The 18,665-nt window shown below is 35.6% G+C and overlaps 1 long non-coding RNA gene across 1 annotated transcript in view; it reads right to left on the reverse strand.

Annotated features, from left to right (window-relative positions):
* Positions 1-2,996: 2,996 nt before the first annotated feature.
* The window catches only part of LOC128781238 (uncharacterized), an 86,957-nt gene continuing 71,288 nt past the window's right edge, over positions 2,997-18,665 (reverse strand). The window contains exon 3 of the long non-coding RNA XR_008427181.1: positions 2,997-4,071. This is a non-coding gene — a long non-coding RNA (uncharacterized lncRNA). The remainder of the gene's footprint in view (positions 4,072-18,665) is intronic.

Consider the following 18,665-nt stretch of genomic DNA (forward strand, 5'->3'; position numbering starts at 1 on the left):
TTACATACTGTCAATAAATAAGATAACAGGCCCAAAATGTTAAACACACATTTAAAAAAATGAGACTTAATTATAGTTTTGGGTTTCCCAAAAATGGAATCCTAAACCAGTCAATCAGGAATTGCCTGATCAGCACTCACTAGGTGATCTGCCTGATAGGCCTCTGCCATCCCCCTAAGGAAAGTGACTAACTAATGCCTTTTGGACCTACTACAACTTTCTGGTTCTTGCTTCCTTCAGCATATAAACACCTTTCATTTCATACAGCTCCTCGGAGCTTCTTTCCTTCTGCTAGATTGGATGCTACCTGGCTCAAATTGATTTTTGCTCAAATAAACTTTTAAAAAAATTTAATATTCCTCAGTTTGTCTTTCAGTACACAGTCTTAAAGGTCAGAAGAGATCTGAGCTGCAGATACGAATTTTTAACCAAAGTCTTCTGTCTAATAACTGAAACCATTGGAATGGATGGTAGAGCCTCAAGGTAGTGTGTAGCATTAGACAACCAAGCCTACAGGTGAACCGTGATAAACACCAGGACTTAAGAGTAAAGCAGTGAAAGAGAAGAAAACAACACTAACAGAAAGTAGCAGCCACAGAATTAAGTGGCAAGTCATAGACTGAGACAACGTGGAAGGCAAGAGTGTCTTCTTAAAGTGAAAAGGGCAGGTCTCCTTACTCCTTGAGTAAGAGGGGAAGATAAAAATCAAAGCAGGGATAGAGGGAACAGCATTAAAAAAGGAGGAAAAATACATTTTTCATGGTAATACAATAAAAAGAATAGAATGGAAGGGGTACAGGGAAACAGATCTAATAGTTCCTACTTTCTCCATGAAACAGGAGTAATTATTATATTTTACTATAAAGGAAATGATGGCAACAGGAAGGAGGAGGCAAAGTTGAGGAAAGAACAGATAATTTGACAGTGTTTAGATAGAACTAGAAAGAGAGCCAACTGGAAAACGTAGAAGGATAGTTGGAGAGCCTCTGAGACTCTCGTTAAGTCTGGGGGCCATAAATACGTAAGTTCACCCAGAGTAGGAGCTGTTGGTTACATATTGATACAAGCCGGTCACTGGCAGTTTCAGTGGAGTGAGGACAGCTACACGCTCGGGTGCGCCGCAGGCTCTGGAACCTGAATTTTGGGCTTCATAACCTAGTTCTAAACTGTCCAGTTGTGTCACCTCAAGCAAGAATTTTAACCTTATTTTCCTTCAGGTTTTTTTCACATGTATAATGAGAATAAAACAATACCAAACATGGAGTTGTGAAGATAAAACTAGAAAGTAAATGTAAAGATATTAAAATAGTGTTAAGTATGTAGCAAGAGCCTAAAAAATGTTGGCTATGACATGGGTATTGTTCTTAAATTTAGTATTAGTTTTAGAATGTATTATTATTATTATTACATATTCTAGTATTATTATTATTACAGTAATTATAGCGCTATTATTATCTGTGGAAAAAGAGTGGGTCAAGTGATAGGCCATACAATCCAGCCTCGGAAAGATGGGAAGTTACTATGAAAACTGCTGATGATCTTAGGCAAAGGAAGGTTTCCGTGGATATGGGGTTCAATCCAGAGCTCAGGATTGGATAAAGTTTGAAGAGCTAGCTGAATAACTAAGCTTGATGGAAAGACAGAAAGTTCTGGTTAGATAGCTAGTTATACAAATTGGCTATACAAAAATAAAGGGTCTCCAAGGGCTGGAAATGCCTAGTGCGGTAGGAGGAGAGAGTAGCTAATGGAAGGAAAAGGGAAGGGTAGTGGCAGCAGAGATGTGGAAAGTGCTGGGTGCAGCAGCCACACAGGCTCTGCAGTCCCTGAGGAGGATTTGGGGATCTGTGTGCATTTGATCAAAGGAGAGTATGCAAACATATTTTTCCTATGAAATCAAATTGGATGTGTTTTTAAACATATAGTATCATGCTAAAATTTAGTATTACTTTAATAATTAATACAATCACACACTGGGATTAATATGTTTTATTAGAGAGGTGCTCCATAAATATTGTATGGATTCTAAATTTTTAATTACTCCATTTCTCTACTCAGCCTATTAAGAATTCTTTTAAATCCTTGAGATAGGAATCTCTTGCCTGGCCTAATAATTCATTGCCATGTTTAGCTTTTATGGCCAGAAGTTTCTTCTGCCTACTTTCATTTATTCAACACATAATTATTATGAGCTTGTCATGTGTCAACCAGATTCCAGGTGCTAGGTCTACAGTAGAGAACAAACCAGAAAGGTCTGTCCTCGTGGGACTTTGGTTTCAGCAGGGGGGAGAGATACAATCATAAACATAATAAATAAGCATATGACCTTTTAGAAGGTGGTAAATGCTATGGAAAAGGAACATGGAACGGAGTGGGAATCCAGCTGATAGGGTGGGTGGGTGAGTGAGTGAGTGAGAAGATGCCATTTGAGCAGGCACCTGAAGAAGGTTTTACAGACTTCTAAAGAAGACCCAACTAATTAGACGGTCCTATGCTTTACTGATGTATTTTTTATTCCTTACTTTTTATGTCTTACTTTGGATAATCATGATACAATTAACGTATGAAAATAAAGAATATTGATTAAATGTCCCTTTATCTTTATTAGTTAGAAATAGCTTATATAGACAAATTCATACGTGGAATAACTCAAATCACATTTTTTCCATTTACTTTTTTATTGAACTCCAGAAGAAAATAATTCTTGAACTTGCAAGCTAAAGAGCATTCTCAATCTTTTGATGTAAAATTTAAATAAAACCATATTATCTTAAAGATGAATTTCATATGAATCAAAACCTAGGTTCCTTGCTTTGCTGAAAATAAACTTGTTAATTTATAACATTTTAGCTACTTGTTTTAAAATGTTATATCTGAAACATGCAGTAAAATTCAAACACTTGTTTCTTGTTTAATTTTTATTTTTTTTCTTAATTACATGTTTAGCAGATACTATTGATATTTAGAAACTGAAAACTACTATGACATACACTATAAGAGCTGTATAATTTATAACAAGAAAGGAAGAATGTAATTTTAAAAATTAAATATTTGACAAGAAACACACATATTCTTGTTATCTAAAGTAATGTTATGAATATTTATTGTATACTTCCTGGCTCTGATTCCAATTTCACTAATTAAGAAAAATCACTAGAAACAAATCCAGATATCTTTGATGTCTTCCCAATTACATTACTTTATTTCCCTCTTCTTTTTATTTTTAGCTCTTTTTCCTTCTATTCCAGTCCCTTGTGAGTTCAAATTACATAAGCACAAATAGCCTTTGTTTATCTGTAAAAATGAGAGCACAGCACCCACGGTGCTCTGCAGGCTGCTCTCTTCACTTTCATTTCAGACCACTTTTCAGACGGCAAGTTCCTTATCTATTATCCAATAAATACATTGATAACATGCAAAGGTAAAAAAAGTTGACATGGCACCATTTAAAGTACATTAAAAAGATGTCCCTCCTATTTTGCAAACAGAATTTCTATCCAAAGCACAAGCAAAATCATTTTTTATTAACATCTTAAATTGTTATTGAGTATTCCAGAATACACATGACCATCATTTTTTAAAAGTGTGAGCATATGATATGCTTGCATGTTAATCAAAAGATTTCACTCATTCTTTTATGAAAGGATGTTCATTTTAGTATTGCTTGTAATATGGAAACAACTTAATGCCTAGCCATAAAGTCTGATTTAAATAAATTATGATATAGTCATACACTGGAAAAATATAGAGTTATTAAAGCAAGGCAGAGGTTTATGTATGAGTTCTCAAAAGTTTCTGTTGTACATTGTTAAGTAAAATCTATTTACCAATATCCATCATCACCTAGGTTTATTATGACATCATTTTTTTAAGAATATAACTTCTTATGGTATTTGTCCCTCACCACCTGGCTTATTTCACTTAGCATAATGCTCTCCAGTTCCATTCATGCCGTGGCAAAGGGTATAAGCTCCTTCTTTCTCTCTGCTGTGTAGAATTCCATTGTGTAAATGTACCATCATTTTTTGATCCACTCATTTGCTGATGGGCACTTAGGTTGCTTCCAGTACTTGGCTGGTGGAAGGATGGGGAGAAAATGCAGACAATTGTAACTGAATAAAAATTTTTTAAAAAATTAAAAATAATTTTAAAAAAAGAATATAACTTCTTCCCAAAAGAACTAATATTTGGTGCAATAACACATGTTAATAGTTATTTGATATCTAACTTTATTATGTGTTAAACTCTCAACTTTGTAATCAAAAATGTTAGTGGAATATCTTTTATTTCATACCATTTCTCATTTAGAACTAATTCTTTGATTTTTCAGGTAAATATTATGACAACTTCAAATAATAATTTTGCCACCTTCTTTCCAATACTTACACTTTGACTTTCTCTAGAGCAATCATATTTATTAGAATTTATAGAATGATATTAAATGCAATAGCAGTGAATGGCATTTATTCTTCTAGACTTGAATAGAAGTAAATGCATTGCTTCGTTATTGAGAATGATGTGGGTTTTGGTTAAAATATTCTATTTCATTTTGATTGTGTGTGTATGGTTTCTCTTTTAAAATAAATAAGGAATGAATATAATTTTTTTCGAATACCTCTTCATCATCTCTTGGCATGAAGGTGTTTTTCTCCAATCAGCATGTTAAATGGTCATTTAAAGACAGTAATATTGAACAGTCATTTTCCTCATATAAATTTTACTTGGACACAATACCTAATTACTTTAACGTGATTATTTTATGCACTGATATGTTATATAGGATTCTGCAGTGACATTTGTGAGTCCGTTCTCTAATTTTCTTTTATTGTATTTTTGTATTTTATATTAATGTTATGCTGTCTGTAAAAAGGAAGTATGTTTTTCTTTATTTTCTGAGTTTTGAAACATTGTAAAAGCATCAAAGTGTGTGTTCAAAAATGATAGAATTCAATAAATCATCTGAGACTGGAAACTTAAAGTAATTATAACTATTTCACTTTATGCCATTTATTTTTAATTTGTTAAACTTTTGTATCTCTTCTTGTGTATCAGTTTTCCTAATTAACTCTAATTATTAATTAGAATTAACATTATAGTATACATATATGACAGTTCCATTATAGTAAAGGTATTCTGCCCCTTTATTGAAAAGCTGGCTTTTCAGTTTATACCTTCTTTCTCATGAATAAAGTACTGTATGTATTAATTAAGCTTTTATCTAAAATTCAACAGAGGAAGATGATCTGTTGATGGCAGGAGTATCAAAGTATACTTCCTAGCTCACTGAAGCCTATTCCCTTCATTAAATAATTACTTTGTGTTAGACATGAGAAATAACAAGAAAAATAAAATTTAGTCCTGTAATTTAAAAGCTCACAGTCCAACTGGTGGGAGAATTACATAAATCAATAATTATTTGGAATATTGTTTATCATCAGCATTCAATTGTAGTGCAGAGGGTGTTGCTCATTTAGCCTGTGGTCTATGGTTATAGCAACTATTAATCATCGGTGTGTGCACAGGCTTTCCTTAAGACTATATGCTATTTTATAATGGAAGTGGAATTTGCTTACAACCAAAAGAGTGGAAACAAGTAAAGGACAATTGAAACTGAATTTGAATCCTGAGCCTACCACTTTCTAGCTTTGGGCCCTAAGCTTTTGTTTCCTCATCTGCTTAACAGAGAAAATAACATCTACAATGTGTGGTTGTGAGAAATTAGACTTAACGAACTTAGCACAGTATTTGACACCAAAACAATGAAGGGAAGATTCTGCTACAAATGATAATGAACAGATGAACAGGCCAAAAACCAGAAATGAGGAAATTGACCCAGGTTAAGTAATCTAAGACTTTTACAAAGTGTTAGATACTAGCTTCTTTGTCAGGGATGACCTGTATTAAGAGTTATAATTAAACGCCCATTTTGTGATATAGACACAATTCTTGTTCCTAACAAGCCATTTAGACTTATTAGAGAAATTTGGGAAAGTAAGAAGAGGTTAGGACACATCTAGGCTAAGCTTCAATTGGGGTCTCTCAGGTGGACCATAGGCCTTTAGGGAGGTCACAGGAGGTTGTTTGTTTCGATTCCAGCCCATCTGTGACTGCAAATTGCAGCTATCCAAGTAAGCACTCTGCTCCAGGCCAGCACACAGTGGAAATTAGATTATTAAGAATGTAGGCCACTCAAATAACAAGAGTAGGCAGCATTCTAAATCAGCTTAATATTCAGCTCAATTAAAGAAAAGCCAAGCGTTTGTGTCAGAGGTTTGGTCTAGAAATACTGCTGCAGTTTTCTGTAGGCTGCTCAATGGGGACATTACAACACGCTGATAAACGTGCAGCTTGGCACACTGACAGCTTCCCCTATAAATGTGATTTTAAAATGTTTATAAAAGAAGGTTGTAGAAAAGTCTCTTTCAGGCTGTTTTTGCTTAACTCAAGCATTAATAAATGTAATAGCAATTCAAGCTAAGAAAGATCAAAAACGAACTGCCTGGCAGTTTTCAGCATCAGGAGAATGCTGAAAATGGGCAAAATTGAAGACTTTGATGAAAACAGACACAGTTGTTTAGGTTGGTTTCAAATTATGCTAATATGCCAAATAAAAGATTCTCTCTCACTCTAATTCATTCCCATAGTCATTAACTTAAATGTGTTATACCCCTTTGCTACTTGCTTAGATTTTTGGATACATTTTCCTGTGCAAATAGATCAGATCTTGTGAAATAAAAAAACAGAAATGTATAAGAAAAACAGAATTCACAATGTACAGTATAAAAAACAGCTGCATTATTTACTGTTTCAGGAATGCTATATCAAAAGATTCACTAGGTTAAAAACAGTTTAAAGATCAATCTGAAAGAAGAGAATGTGTATAACATTTTCTTTGGTTGACATAAAGCAGAATATATATACCTATCTAAGTTTTCACTAAAAAGTGCTTTCAAAAACTTTAAAAAATTGTAAACTGTTACTAATTTCTACAACCAAGTCTTTTGTCTTCCTTAAAGTAACACCTAGAAATTTTCTTTAATATTCTGGGGATATTTTACTACTCTCATGTTATTAATTATGAAATTCAGAAACTAAAACTATACAAAACTGACAAGCAGACAACATACTTCATTTTGATATTCCACTACGTGGCAATTTATCACATTCAATGACAGTGTGGGATTCACACTTACAAACTTTGCATATTTTTATCATTGTCAACATAATTGCACGTGCTTTTTTCTTTTTACAAGTGAACAATACAACAGAGGAACATGTTTTAAAAACATGGGGGATACAAGTCTTAATACCTATATTTTAGGAAATACTATAGGAAAATCTTCGACAATAAACATTGTAAAACTGAAAAGGATAGAGAGAGAGAAAGAATCGACTATCTTTTGCTGTATAACATGTCACCAAAGCCTACAGTCTAAAACAATAATCAGTAATCATTTGTTATTATCATCCATGGTTCGGGGACTTGATGAGTTCTACAAGGCTGTCCGTACATGGGGCCCGTATGCTGCCGTGAGGCTCAATCAACAAGGCGTGATAATTGCTTAGGCTAAGAGTTATCATTTCTAACTAAAACATAAACAGAAATTCTAGTTCTCTCCTTACTCCTCAAAAAAAAAAGTTAAAAATAAAAAAAAAAAAACCTACTTGTGGATCTCTCTTTGTAAAGAAGGCTGCTGGGTGTACTTCTCCTCTATATAACAAGAAAAATGTATGTAGTCAGATTTCCCCTATTCAGAAGAAGTTATTTGTTTGGATGGACTTTCTACTTCAAACCCTTTATTGACAATTCTTAATACTCTGTCTTGGGTACGAGTCACACGCACTCTCTGCAGTTCTGAGACAACAGAGCAGATCCTCTGATTGCAGAAGAGATAGGATGAGGCATCATTTGTCCCAACTCAGAGAAAGGCAAGTTGGCTCAGCATCTCTAATCGCCTCTTCAGAACTGTAGTCAGGGTTACTAGCTTGCAGTTTCTCCTGGGTATTGAGTTCTAAAGTAACTAGTTCCTGCATAGCTGTGCAGGCATTTGGTAAAGTCTGGGTAAGTTCTCCCCCAACCCTGATACTTTGCTCCAGCTGATTGTCAGAGTCTAGCAAGATTGTTTTTTAAGTGAACAGACCCATAGGGCAGAAAGTTATGAACGCTCACAGAGATGGTTCTTTGAGAGCTAAGTACCAGGAGACTAAAGCATTGAGACCATCAAAACAGCATTAGGAGAAACTTGGAGTACATGTTTTTGTGTCTAAAATTCCTTCTGTGTAAATAATCAAAAATTGGATTTTTTTGTTGGGCAGATTGTCACACAGGTGATGATTAAACATTTAGAGCAGAGATGTGTAAAAGAAGCAATCTTCTTCTGATGACAGTGGAAGTTATTGGAGCCAGTGAAATAAACCTTCCAAATATCTATGGAGTGTCCTGAGATGGTTTGGACTATAGAAAAAAAAGTGATGAAAATGAAATGTGAAGAGGTACGCTATCCAGAGAATGGTAAGCAACGCTGGCAGGCTCAGGGGCACAAAACCATATAAAGATGAAAACATTCTAGGGGAGAGGTTGGTTGTAATATACTGTGTGATAAGGTAAGGTCAATGACTGATGCTATTTTGATTGATCATCTAAAGATATAAATGATCTGACCGAAAGATAGTCAATTGATATTTAATTTGGTGTTGGCATGAACATAAACCTTTACCTTACACTAACAACAATTTCAGATTTCTATTTATCTAAGAATAGTGACTAAACCTTGAATGCCAGTTTAATTTCATCGGACAGATCTACACAGTTTCTTAAAAATGCAAACTTCTAGACCCCAACTGTAGAGATTCTGATTTAGTAGGTCTGGTTAGAGCCTAAAAATTTATTCTACAAGTTCCCGAGACACTACTGATCCATAGGAAACTTCAGAACTTGATAACAGGCTATCAAAGCACTAATCAACTGGAAAGCATCTATCCAATCCTAAATTAGTCATGACGGTTTTTAAGAAAACTTCAGAATACATGTCTGTATTGTACATGTTTCATCTTGAGAACATGACTCATCAGATTATAAACATCATGCATCAGGGATGATGTTTATCTGATTCACTATTTTTCCCCCAGGCCATGGCATTGGTACATCACAGACAATATGTATTTGATAAATGAACAAATCACCAAGTTGTTGAATAAATTAATGTCTAATTTCCAAATGACTTTCTCATGCTACCAGATATGGGACACTTCCACCATGGAATACTATTTAGCCATAAAAAACAAAAGTAAAAAATTTTACCCTTTAGGACAGCATGGATGGACCTGGAGAACATTATGCTAAGTGAAATAAGCCAGGTGGTGAAAGACAAATACAATTTGATTTCACTCATGTGTGGATCTAATGAACAAACATTACAAACAAGGAAAATGGGGACAGACTCATAGATGGAGAACAGGATGACAACTAGTGGAGTCCGGGGAGGTTAGAGGGTGGAGGGGCTGAGCAAAAAGGAAAAAGGACTCATGGACATGGACAGCAGTATGATGATTGTTGGGGGGATGGGAGTATAAGGAGACTGGTAATGAAAAAAATACAATAAGATTAAATTTTAAAAAGCATAGGTGAACACACACACAAAAGAAGAAATGGGATTATTGTATTCTTTCTTTCATTCATTCTTTCATCAGGCCACAAAGCAACAGACAGTTATTGAGAGCTTATTGTTAGGTAGGCATCATGTGATACACTAACCATGTAGCAGTGAATAAAAGTGTCCACATTCCCTATGGTCATACTCAAAATCCGTGCTTATTTCTAATGAAAAAATAAAGCCTTTTGAAACTCCAAAATGAGAGGCATTCTTGAGTACCCAAGTGTCTGTGTTTTCCACAAAGGTGGTTGTTATGCAGCTGTGAGTTACTGCAGTGAAACCCCAGGCAACATTTCACGTTCGCCGTGACTTTCACAGCTGAAGTTTGGGATCTGGTTCATCTGTTATATGATCTGTATGGGGCTGAATGCCCATTTTTCTCATAAGAGAAAATTTCAGTGAATACTCTCAGACGCAAAGCTTTCAAATCCATAACCTCGTCACCAAAATTCATTCTCTACCGGCTCTTTGATTTTTCAAACAAAGGAAAAAAACCAACCCTTAAACATACACAGGTGCACTAATATTTTCCTAGCCATCCATATGGAGGTATTACATTAAGATTGAAAAGGATACACAGGAAAAATTGGCTTAGGTAAGCAGAGTAACTGTGGAATTGTAAATTACAGAAACAGTCAGATCAGATCAGAAACTAATTTCAATCTATTTCCTCTGGCTGGAGTATGATCATGGAAAATTGTTAGAAATAGACCTCGCACCTTGGCAGGATGATGAAACATTTACTTTTTTCATTGCTTTCTTGGAAAATCTTGTCAGAAAAACATCTGCCCCCTAAAATGTCAGCTTTCTGCAGATTTTTATGTCATTTTCATACTAAGCTATATTCTTTGAAACCGTTCTATTCATCATTTTAGAAATTTTGTGAGTATCCTACCCTGCCTGAGGCAGGGGTTTTTAACTGGATTGAATTTTTAAATATCCAAAGGAGTTTTAACAATGGGCATAAAGCAGATAATGATATTGTGAATAAATAAAACCAAATCAGTATGCCTTTTATGCGTGCGTTTTTGTGAGAATATGAACATTTTCATATCCCTATACTTAAGTATGGAAACAGTGAGAGGGATATAGTCTACCTAATTCATAGCCTCAGTTATAAAGCCTGTTTTACTTTATTGCGGGGAGAGGTCCCTAGAGAAGTATTTTACCAAAATGAAATTTATTTTGATTATAGTTTAAGAAAAAAAATTTTATATAAAGAGACTTCATTACACTAGGTCAAATACTTCAGTGGATCTTAGAGTTTGTTTGCAATGGGAGACAATAGTGAAAATTATCCCTCAGTTACTTAAATTAAGCCCTTAAATTTTATAACTCAATCAAAAACTTTCACCAATAAATTCAAGAATATATAGAATGGTTACTTACCTCAATTTGGTTAATTGTGTTTTAAAAGTATGCATTATGTGATAACATATCATAATCTGAGCAAAGGAGCTGACATACCAATTGCAAATTGTATTTATTTATTGAGTTGCTTGAATTAGAACTTTCAGATTCCTATCTGAATGTTTATCGAAGATCAAAGAAAATTATGACTCATTCCAGGTGTGTTGGATCCATTTCGTCTTCAATGAGGCATTATTATGTAGTTTTGTGGGTGGGTTTTTTTTTTTTTTTTACATAATCTGTGAACAGGGAACCAAGGCATGGCCTCTCCTAAATGGTACAGCAACACGCTCTGAAAAAAACACTAATCTTATTTAAAAGTGATGAACGAGTCTGTCAGTTTATAAATGCCGTACCCATTTTGTTTCCCCACACTTACATTGATTTCACGCAGGGAACTAACCATCTGAATTCTAAAGTAGCTGTCTCTCCATAATTACTTGCAATATCTGAGCTAACTTTAGGTCAGAGTTCTAGACATTTATAAGACTAATGTAAATATGAAAGAAAGGATATCTCAGAAAGTTTCAGAACTACCAAGCTAAGTTAAAGTCCTGTTTGCGGTTTTCTAGGGTCCGTTATTGTTTTTCTGACACAGCAGTAATATCTGATCTTTGAATAACATAATGCATATCTTTTTATGATATAATTGATGCTAGACCTCAACAGAGAGATAATTAAAAGTGTAGTTGGAACTGATGGAAAGTGTAGGAAACATACAATAGATTTCTCTTTCAATTACATTTATCTTAACCGTACAAAGATCACATAGAGAATGAGTTAAAATCCAGTAAGATCAATGTCATGTGCACTTGAGCACAGAGAGTCAATAGAAGAGACGATTAATTAGCCATTTATCTCCTGTCTAGCCCAGGAAGCTTTCCGAAGGTGAATTTTCCACGGCAGCAGTGAGGATACAAGAAATGCTGAAGAAGATGTTGGAAATGTGCTTGAGTGGAAATGAAGGAAGTTTCATTGAAATCTCAAAAGGTGTGTTTTTGAAATTCAAAATAAAGTGGTAAATTATTTTGTCAATCAAACTGCCTTTGACTAGAGGCAGTAAGCCTATCTCCAAAGGTGATTCACTGCTCTGTTAATCAATAGAGAAACCAGAAAGACCCATTAAAATACAAGTCCCATCCTGTACCTTGTCTGCTCCAGACTCTTCACCAGCTGCCTTCTCATTCAGAGTCAGCCCCTGTTGTTTTGGACCCAGAAGACACTGCAAAGCCTTTTCCTCATCCTTCCTGCTCTGCCCTGATCTCCAGCCCTGCCCCTCCTCTCCTCCCCTGCTGCACTGGCCTCTTGGCTCTTCCCTGAATAAAGGAAGCAAGAGCAGGGTTTTTGCTTTCCTGCTTCCTCCAAGCTGCTTCCCATACTTCTGAGTTCAGTGTGGCTCACATTCACACCTTCAGATAGTGCTCACCTTCTCAAGGAGACCTGCCCCGACCACTCCATTCAAAAAGTGCAGTCCTCCTGCCCTGTACAGTTTCATTCCTTACTTCCCTGCCCTGCTGTATTTTTCTCCACATCATGTATCACCCGTAGACAAGACAAGCCATATATCTCACTTTCTCTTACTCGGAGGTAAAGTCCACAAAAGCAGGGTTTTATTTGGTTTGGTCTCCGCTGCCTCCCCAGCACCTCGAAATATTCTTAGCAAATCAGTTTCCAATCAACACTGTTGTATAAGTAAATTAATGAGGACCACAAGCCTCAAGTGTTCTGAGAATATTAGCACAATTATAAACTATCTTTTGCTAGTTCCCCAATGTCTGTTTCCAACCTCAGGGTCTCCCTTCACTTCCCAGCCACATGGTCTGCCTGTTGCTACTCCATCTTGGTTTTCTCCCCCACTATCTGAAACTTCAGTTTACCAATCAAACCATTTTTCCAACCAAATGTTACCAGTTCTGTCCAACATCTTTCTTTGAAACTCCTGCATATGAAAATCCTGTTCATTATATCTTCAATTATAACTCACATAATTTCTTCCCTTCTAGTCTTATTACTCCGGTCCATGTGGTTGTCACACCCACCCAGCCTATTTCTACAGGCTTAACATCTGATCACTTACTCTTAATCTCTCCCTGAACCAGTCTAGTAAAGGTGAAGCTGTGCTTCTCCAAAACATAACTATTTTGATCCTATTAGACTGAACAGAGATGCATGTAAATGAATAAAAGAGTAAAATGTATCTCCCAAAAATACTATTCTTACTTTGTCACATGTTCAAAATTATATGACTTAAAAATGTTTTTAACATCCTGGGTACCTTTAAACATAAGCCTTCTACAATTTATCCCCAACCCTGTCTCTGTCTACCTTTTTTTTTTTTTTTTTTTTTTACCTTAAGCCTCTGCTCTTGCTGTTTCCTGAGACTCATGTCAAAGGAAACTGTGTATCTCCATCTACACCTTATTCAGAAGATTGATGCTATCCATCCTACCTGCCACTCACCTAAATCCCATGTAACTTTCAAAGCCCTGCTAAAGATACAGCTCCTCTTGGAAATATAACAGTTCCCAAAATATGTATAAAATAAATGCAGTGTTGGGTATACTCCTAAGCATATCACTGGACACAGATATTTAAATGACAGAATATCACTCCTTGAGTAGTTTCATACTATAAAATTCAGGAAAAGGTGCATACCCAAACATTTCCCATGAGTTTCTATAGTGATTATCACCTGTATTAACAATTGGACTGTGGTATAGTTCTATGTATCTTTATTAGTCACTTTATTTTTCATGCATGCAGTACACGTCTATGGGGTCTCTACCTCATGTCTGGCACCATTCCAGGTGAAGAGACAGCCATGACCAAAATGAGTTCCTCCTCCCAAAGACTCACAGTCTAGTGGGTGGAGACAGCTAGTAAGCGATAATTAAATGCATTATTGGTATAAATTGTATAAGCGTGTGTAAGTTGGTGGTAAGTGCCATAAGGTAAAATAAAGTAGGAAAAGGGAACACGGTGAACATAAATATTCTATATTAGGGGGTTGATTACCTAATTTATGTATCTAGTGTTTCAGCAGAATCCTGACAGAAGTGAGTGAACCATAGTGACATTTTGACAGAAGTAACCCGGGCAGTGGAAGAGAAAATACACACACACAAAAGGCCAACCCCAGCATGCACATGGTGTTTTCAGAGGTCAGCGTAGATGGGCAGGGCGAGGGAAATGGCAAAGGAACTAAGAGAGCCAAGTGTGGGATCATAGAAGGTCTTGGAGGATTATGTTTTCAGGCTACCTCCCCAGCTTCCATGTAGAGTTCTATGAGTACAGAACCATTTTACACATGCAACTTGAAATCTGCCATAGAATGTCCAGTGAGACCTTGCACAGTAAGATATTTAATAACATTAACTATAACAAGAAACTGCCATTTGAACACAAAGAAAATTTGTTGCAAATACCTTTATGTTCCTCAAATGAGAACAATTTACCTGTGGACACGTGAAATAAATTGTAGACCAATTGAATTACCCAATCTGTCATGAATTCATAAAATTTAGGCCAGAGCAGGAATATTCCTAAAATTTATGATATCTCTCTCTTTCTTTGCCACATTCCCCCTAAAATTCTAAATCTTTTCTTTTTATTGTACTTAGTTGGGATTTTCACTTTTTAATCAATCCTTACAATTTCATTTTTTTAGACCCACCACTTGCAACTCCAGACTGTCCCATGTCACAAATGTCCCATGTCACAAATGGTGCAGTTAGTCATCCATTAAACAGACACGGACTGAGTGCCAAGAATACTCCATGGATACTTATCTAGACACCAGGATGCAAAGACACGGTGGAGATTCATGTACAGACATTGCAATTAGAGTCCAGTCTGATTTGGAGTCCCTTTATTAGCTGGGAGACCACATTTATAAAAGAAGGACAGGGGCCTGACCAGTGTGGCTCAGCTGGCTGGGCATTGTTCCACAAAGCGAAAAGTCACCCATTCACCGGGCAGGGCACATGCCTTGGTTGCAAGCAATCGATGTTTCTCACAGGGATACTTCTCTCCCTCTCTTTCTCCCTCCCTTCCCTTCTCTCTAATAATAAATAAATAAAATCTTTTAAGTAAAAAGGATAAGAATAGTAAACTCATAGAATTCTTGCGAGCCTTCAGTAAGAAAATGCATATAAAGTGTTTATCACAAGACTGTACCATAGTAAAGGCTCCATAAATATTAATTATTAAAATAGAAACTAATTTTAGATCATAATTATACTTAATGTGCTATGATTTTACTTTTGTACAAAGCAAATAAGATGCACAACTTAAGTTTTACTCTCCTCATCCCTCTTGAGCTTTGTCCCCAGTGAGACCGCTACCTGAACATTGGCCCAAGGCCTGCAATCAATGAGTCTGGAGCAAAACCTTCAACATCATGTCGATAGTCTCTTCCGTACAACATTCAGTATTCCCACCACTGCCCCTCATCCGTAAGGCATTCACAAGGAAATCAAGGTACTATAATGACTTTCTAAATGATCTTTCTGCCTCCGGCCTTCCTTTCCTCTAATAGGTAGAGTACATCATCTGGCATTAGTAGTCTTTATTATCATATGTTGTGTGAATTACTTAATAAAGGAAGCAAGGTAAGTGATCTGTTAAAAATGTAAGTCTGGCATAAAAAAGAAGGAAGTCTGCCATTTGTGACGATGTGGATGAACCTGAAGGACATTATGCTACATGAAATGAGCCAGACACAGAAAGACAAATACTGGGTGATCTCACTTACGTGTAGAATCTACCAAAGTTGAACCAGAGCACAGAATCAGAGTAGAGCAGTGGTTGTTGGGAAGCGGGGAGGAGAAGAGGCATTCGTCAAAGGGTACGAACTGTTAGTTGCAAGATGAATATGTTCTGGGGGTCTAAAGTACAGCTTACAAGCTATAGTTAATAATACTGTATTGTGTACTTGAAATTCACTAAGAAGTAGATGTTAAGTGTTACCACCACCAAAAAAAAAGTTAAGTCTGTGAGGTGATGGGTATGTTAATTAATTTGATTGTGGTAATTATTTCTCAATGTGTATATATATATCAAATAATGGTGTACACTATATATACAGATATATATAGATATATAGATATATATACACATATATACACACACATACAATTTTTATTTGTAAAAAAATGAAAAAAAAATAAGGCTGGCAAACACTCTCGGTTCTTTGTTATTAAATGATGTGCTTTTTTTAACCTTGTTTGTCTGAGCGGCAAGTCTTGGAACGAGCCTCTCTCTCTTCAGTCAGCTTGCCACCAGTTTACCTAGAGTGGAAGTGATCAGCTGCCTCAGGCAGTCCCCTGGCTACAGCCCTATAGGTGTGAAGACACCAAGCCTGTCTTCCTCCCTTGGGCTGTAATGGCAAGGTTAGGTTTTCCCTACTTTCTCCTTGAGGGACCTTTGGTTTCCTTGATTATTTACATCTAAAATATTTGCTTTGCCTTTTGCCCATTTATTTAGGGATTTTATAAAAAGTATGCTTTACAAGCCTAATATAGAAAGCTACGTTACTCATGTTTAGCACCCAATTGTTTCAAAAATCTCAAGAAGCATAATCTTATATAATTCCAAAACATTTAAAAACCAAAAGCTCCAAAAATGCCCATTCATAGCTGTAGAAGAAAAACATGTTATTGTTGCCTTAAATGTCCTGGCATTCTGTGTTTCTTTTACCTAATAATGAGTAAATATAACACTAATGGGGACATATGATATCTCAGTGCGGCAATGATGCACACTAATTTCCATTCACTTTATTTGGCTTATTCTTTCAGCTTGGCCAAAAACAAAGGCTAAATATCAAAAGAAGTAACTTGAGAAACTCCTGAGAATGATGCTGCTCTAAAATACTTTTAACCATTCAAGTAGAGTTTATAGTTGTTTAGTAAAATTATAAATTAATTTATTATCCTACTGTGCTTTTTAATCTAGTATAGCAAGGAATGTGGAAATGAGTTTGTCTCCATAATTTCTCCACTCTGTATGTGATCAAAGAAAAATTTCCCTTTAAAAATGAATGGCTAAAGCTATATAATTAAGTAAAATATTTATTTTAGCTGCTAACTGCTATTATCGACATGTCAAAATTATATTAGTAGGTTCTCTTGACCTTTTATCTTGGTTAAAAATTTATAAAATTCTTACTCCAGAAATTAATTCTGCTTTACTATCACTTAGCTGAGATTGTTGTGTTTGTTTTCTGCTTACAGTGCCTGCCTAACTCCCTATCATCCTCTAAAGCACAGTATGTGGTACTTGAAATCCAGAAACGTTTTTGAATTAGAAAAGCTCTCCCTTTTACCAAACAGCTTTAAATAAGATGTTGGTCCTAAGGAAATGCTCTAGAATGGGGATGGTAATTCCCACTTTTAACATTTCTCTTAATACAGAATATTTCTTGCCAATTCTGAGAATGGAAGATTTTTTTTTTTGGAAAAGCACTTGTTTCCTCACCAATAGTATAACAAGGGGGTTGTTGTAGAATGTTTGTTAATTGTTTTTTTTCCTGCTTTCTATTTAAGTATGTTCTTAATGTCTCAATTGGGTGGAAGATTTTCAAAATATAGGACAGGACTCCAGCCGCTGATAACAGAAGCAAAATTAGACAAGTGAGACTAGGAAAAACTCTGCAAAGCAAAGAAAACAATCAACAGAGTGAAAAGGCAGAGCGCAGAATGGGAGAAAATATGTGCAAGCTGTGTATCTGATAAAAGGCTAATATCTAAAACACGGGGGTGGGCAAATGTACGTTTACATTTGTTTGTATGAAAAGTAATACAGGAACTCATAAATAGTAATGGAATAATAAACTCTTTTGCATACTCACAACTGTAAACCTACTTTTGCACATCCCTGTATATAAGAAACTCCTACAACTCAATAGCTAAAAAGATAAGTATCCTGACTTAAAAATGGGCTAAAGACTTGCATAGAAATTTATCCAAAGACAACATACAAATGGCCAACAAGTATACGAAAAGATGCTCAATATCACTAATTATCAGGGAAATGCAAATCAAAACCACAATGAGTTATCACCTCACACCTGTTAGCTATTATGAAAAAAACAAAAGACAAGTGTTGGTGAGAATGTAGAGAAACTGAAACCCTTGCACACTGTTGGTGGGATGAAAACTGGTGCAGCTGCTGTGGAAAATAGTGTGCAGGTTCTTCAGAAATTTAAAAATAGAACAACCTTATGATTCAATAATTCCACTTCTGGGTATTTATTTTTTAAAAAAACTGAAATCAGGGTCTCAAAAAGATATTAGCCTCCCATGTTCATTGCAACACTATTTCCAACAGCTAAGATGTGGACATAACCTTATGTCCATTGACAGGTGAGTGGATTGAGAAAACGTGTACAAATACAATGGAATGTTATTCCAGCTTAAAAAATAAGGAAATACTGCTAAACAAGACAGGATGGATGAACATGGAGAACATTATATAAGTGAAATAAGTGACTCACAGAAGGACAAAGACTGAATGAGCTATCTAAAATAGTCAGACCCATAGAAGCAAAAGAGAAAACGAGTTGTATCAATTTTTCTCAAAAAGTTCAACCAAAGCAGAGTATTC

This window comes from Desmodus rotundus, chromosome 6, assembly GCF_022682495.2.
Source record: "Desmodus rotundus isolate HL8 chromosome 6, HLdesRot8A.1, whole genome shotgun sequence".
NCBI classification, from domain to species: Eukaryota; Metazoa; Chordata; class Mammalia; order Chiroptera; family Phyllostomidae; genus Desmodus; species Desmodus rotundus.